This window comes from Zalophus californianus, chromosome 1, assembly GCF_009762305.2.
Source record: "Zalophus californianus isolate mZalCal1 chromosome 1, mZalCal1.pri.v2, whole genome shotgun sequence".
Taxonomy (NCBI): domain Eukaryota; kingdom Metazoa; phylum Chordata; class Mammalia; order Carnivora; family Otariidae; genus Zalophus; species Zalophus californianus.
The window spans coordinates 181227225-181232003 of NC_045595.1; the positions used below are offsets into that span (position 1 = coordinate 181227225).

Below are 4779 nucleotides of genomic sequence, written 5' to 3' on the forward strand. Positions count from 1 at the left end.
TTTCTTTAGCCACAGTGAGGAAAATTATAAGGCCAGGTGAGAAGAATAGGAAAAAATGACTACTTTCTCCTAATCTAAGTAGGATCCTGTAGCCAGGAACGTACTATGGAAAACTTTTTTCCTTATTTTCTTCCTCTGTCTTCAAGCCAGTTAGTTTAGTTGCTCTGAGTAAATTTTAAGCTTAATCCAGGTAACTTTGAACTCACCAGATGGCTGAAAAATAAATGCCCTTGGTAAACAAAAGGACCAGGCATTAGAATGTGAAAAGTTCTCTATTATGCGTCAGGCAATTTAAATACATATCACGTAACAGTTTTTATATTTAAAAAATACTATTATTTTTATTACCTTATGTGCTATGTGTTCCTTGAACTTATAAAAATTTAATCTTTGGTGAATAAATGATGTTTTTACAGGCAAAATGGTTATATGAGTACATTCACAGCTTATACATCCTTTTTTGTTTTCAAGAATGTCATTTTTCCATTTTTTCTTTAAAAAAAAATGTACTTGCTCTTACATCATTAGCTTTAAGCCCATTCTTTTTCAGTTTTGGCTCAGTTTTGTCTTTCAAAATTTTTGGCTTTGCCTCAGTGGAATTCAACATTTCCAATTTTATATATCTCATTGCATTGACCTTTAAAAGTTTTCTGTATCCATCTATTCATATAGAGATCAGATTGCCAACTATAGTCCAATTTGCAAAGCACCTACTTCTTTAAAATTTCTTCTAGCACCAGTTATGCTTCAGTAATTACTTTTTTCCCCTATTATTTTCCTAAAAATACAGGAGTCCAAATGATTAAGATAACTATATTCAAAAATCAGTAGTTTGAAGACATTTTTTACCCCGACAGAGGTATAATGGCTTTAGCAAGATTCTGTAGTTACTCCTAAAATATTTAAACCTTTTTCATGCATTCCATACATCTCAAGTTATTCTAGACTTAAACTTGAGATATCATAACAGACAACCAATTTTATTGAAAATTGTTAATTAAGAATCCAATGTCTGTGTACCCAGAAAAAAGATTTTTGTTTTGGGTCTAATCCACATATCCTTATTTTACCAGTCTTCTTTGCAGCAAGTATAAAGTCTTTTTATTACTTTCAAATGCTATTTCTTATAGAATACCTTTTCTTTTGTTTTATAAACAAATTCATATATTCAAATAAAAAAAGAAGTACTCAACTAGTCTGCAACTAATGCATTATCCCTCTGCTAAACAGAGTTAAGACTGTGAACTTAAAAAAAGAAAAAAGACTCGAGAAATAATAGCTGAAATTTATATTGCCACATTTGACCCTTACATCAAAAGGCCCAAAACTTTTATTCTTCTAGATGAGGGGAATTAATATATGAAAATAGCATAGTTCCTAAAAATTCATTAATTTATTCACCCATTTAATAAATTGTTGTTAAATGTTTCCAAACAGTCTAACAAATAAATGTACAATCACTTGATGAGAAAAGTGTCATAGGGGAAAAGATGATGGTTCTATGAGACATTGTTTCAATTCTGATTCCTTTTGGGAGGGAGAAGAGGAATGCCATCTCTAAAATGTGCATATTGGTTTTGGATTTGGGAAGTAAACTTATTACCTTAGCAAAATTATCACAATTACATTTCCTTACACAAAACTCATATATATATATATGTATATATATATATATTTTAAAGAATTTATAACACAAGGACCAATAACAAAGACTAACCAATAACTAACTTGCACAGGACTCTTCCAGCTGCAAGTATGAGAACACAATTTGGAATAGGCTGAAAAGCAACAGAATGTTAATGATTGAGATCCAGGTGTGGAATTAGACTCCCAAGATAAGTGCCCTGGCTCCTCTTGTGATATCCTGAACTAGTCACTGTGTGATAGACATCATGATGCACTACCCAGATCCCTGTTGCTGAAGGGCTTGAGTCCCCAGTGGAGAGTGCCACTGGCAGTAGCCTTTAATTGTTAGTACTTTTTTTTTTACTTTTATTATTATGTTATGTTAATCACCATACATTGCATCATTAGTTTTTGATGTAGTGTTCCGTGATTCATTGTTTGCGTATAACACCCAGTGCTCCATGCAGAACGTGCCCTCTTTAATACCCATCACCAGGCTAACCCACCCCCCACCTCCCCTCTAGAACCCTCAGTTTGTTTCTCAGAGTCCATAGTCTCTCATGGTTTGTCTCCCCCTCTGATTTCCCCCCCTTCATTTTTCCCCTCCTGCTATCTTCTTGTCCTTTTTTCTTTTTTTAAACATATAATGTATTATTTGTTTCAGAGGTACAGCTCTGTGATTCAACAGTCTTACACAATTCACAGCACTCACCATAGCACATACCCTCCCCAATGTCTATCACCCAGCCACCTCATCCCTCCCACACCCCCACCACTCCAGCAACCCTCAGTTTGTTTCCTGAGATTAAGAATTCCTCATATCAGTGAGGTCCCCTTCTTCAGGGGGCCTGAGATGGAAACAGTGGAGGTCAGGAGATTCTCAGTGCTTTGGGGGATAAGTTGGGGCAGGGACTCCCCAGCAGCTGAGGGCCTTTCTCTTCCTCTTGCTCTCACTGGGGCTGGTGGTCCAGGGGGCTCTTACTCCTTGGAGGCCATGTGGACCATAAGGTCCACCACCTGGTTGCTGTAGCCAAATTCATTGTCATACCAGGAAATGGGCTTGACAAAGCAGTCGTTGAGAGCAATGCCAGCCCCAGCATCAAAGGTGGAGGAGTGGGTGTCACTGTTAAAGTCTCAGGAGACAACCTGGTCCTCAGAATACCCAGGATGCCCTTGAGGGGGCCCTCTGATGCCTACTTCACCACCTTCTTGATGTCGTCGTATTTGGCAGCTTTCTCCAGGCGGCAGGTCAGATCCACCATGGATATGCTGGGGGTGGGGACATGGAAGGCCATGACAGTGAGCTTCCTGTTCAGGTCAGGGATGACCTTGACCACAGCCTTGGCAGCGCCAGTGGAAGCAGGGATGATGTTCTGGGCTGCCCCTCGGCTGTCCTGCCACAGCTTCCCAGAGGGGCCATCCATGGTCTTCTGGGTGACAGTGATGGCATGGACGGTGGTCATAAGTCCCTCCACGATGCCGAAGTTGTCATGGATGACCTTGGCCAAAGGAGCCAAGCAGTTGGTGGTGCAGGAGGCATTGCTGATAATCTTCAGGGAGTTGTCTTACTTCTCATGGTTCACACCAATCACGAACATGGGGACATCAGCAGAAGGAGCAGAGATGATGACCCTCTTGGCCCCGCCCTTCAAATGAGCCCCAGCCTTCTCCATGGTGGTGAAGACCCCAGTGTACTCCACAACATACTCAGCACCAGCATCACCCCATTTGATGTTGGTGGGATCTCGCTCCTGGAAGGTGGAGATGGACTTTCCATTGATGACAAGCTTCCCGTTCTCAGCCTTGACTGTGCCATGGAATTCGCCATGGCTGGAATCATACTGGAACATGTAGACCATGTATTGAAGTCAATGAAGCAGTCATTGATGGTGACAATACCCACTTTGCCAGAGTTAAAAGCAGCCAGAGTTAAAAGCAGCCCTGGTGACCCGGGGCCCAATAGGGCCAAATCCGTTCACTCCAACCTTCACCATCCTATCTCAGGGACGCGTCTGGCACTGCACCAGAAGATGCAGCTGTCTGTCAAACAGGGAGGAGCAGAGAGGCTTCCCATTTCTTGATTGGATCATTTGTTCTTTGGGTGTTGAGTTTATTATTATTTTTTTTTAGATTATTTATTTATTTATTTATTTGAGAGAGAGAGAATGAGAGCGAGAGAGCACGAGAAGGAAGAGGGTCAGAGGGAGAAGCAGATCCCCTGCCGAGCAGGGAGCCTGATGCGGGACTCGATCCTGGGACTTCATGACCTGAGCTGAAGGCAGTTGCTTAACCAACTGAGCCACCCAGGTGCCCTGGGTGTTGAGTTTAATAAGTTCTTTGTAGATTTTGGATACTAGCCCTTTATCTGATATGTCATTTGCAAATATCTTCTCCCATTCTGTCGGTTGTCTTTACTTTCAAGGATTGCCTCAAGTGAAAAATCTACCCTGTCTAAAGCCACACCCTCTCCCCTAGGTGGCCTACATCTAAACACTGAGTAAGTGGGCTATAAAGAACCGTTTGCTGCAACAGGACATCTTTGAAGTAACATCATAGCTCCAGAGCCTCAGGAGACTCCCAAGAGTCTTTAGACCTTCACAGCTGCTCACCTTCTCTCTCTTCCTACTTCTGCTTCTTTCCCTTCCCTTCTGTAGGTATTGGTCCAAGAACACAATTTAAATACTTGGGATACTCCACTGGAGGGTGTTTCCTGGGAAATCCAAACTGTGACAACTCTCCTCTCTAAACTTCTATTTTCTCATCCATAAAAAGAGAATAGTAGAACCTTTCTCCTTGGATTGTTATGCAATTTCATTGAGAATATTCACAAAAGGTACTTAATCTTGTGATTTACATAGAGTAAATCGTGTATACATTTTATCTATAATGATAATGATTATGATGACTGGGAAAGAGAAATGAGGTGGACAGGCATGGTGTGATTTCAGTATTCCAAATGATGTCATTATGTTCTATCACTTTCTTGCTCCCTCCAGTTTAATTTTTTTAATAAACAACCACATTTTCTCAGTTAGTTTTGTGTGTTTGCCTCATTTGCTCTTATTACTAACCAGTACCATCCCTGTGGTAGGAAGAGACCAGAAGTGAACTGAATGATAAAATAAATCTTTTTCTCCCCTTCAAGAGGGATGC

At 40.7% G+C, this 4779-nt stretch overlaps 1 pseudogene; it reads right to left on the reverse strand.

The window, feature by feature from the left end:
- Positions 1-2604: 2604 nt before the first annotated feature.
- LOC113917554 lies at positions 2605-3620 on the reverse strand (annotated as a pseudogene).
- Between the last annotated feature and the right edge of the window lie 1159 nt (positions 3621-4779).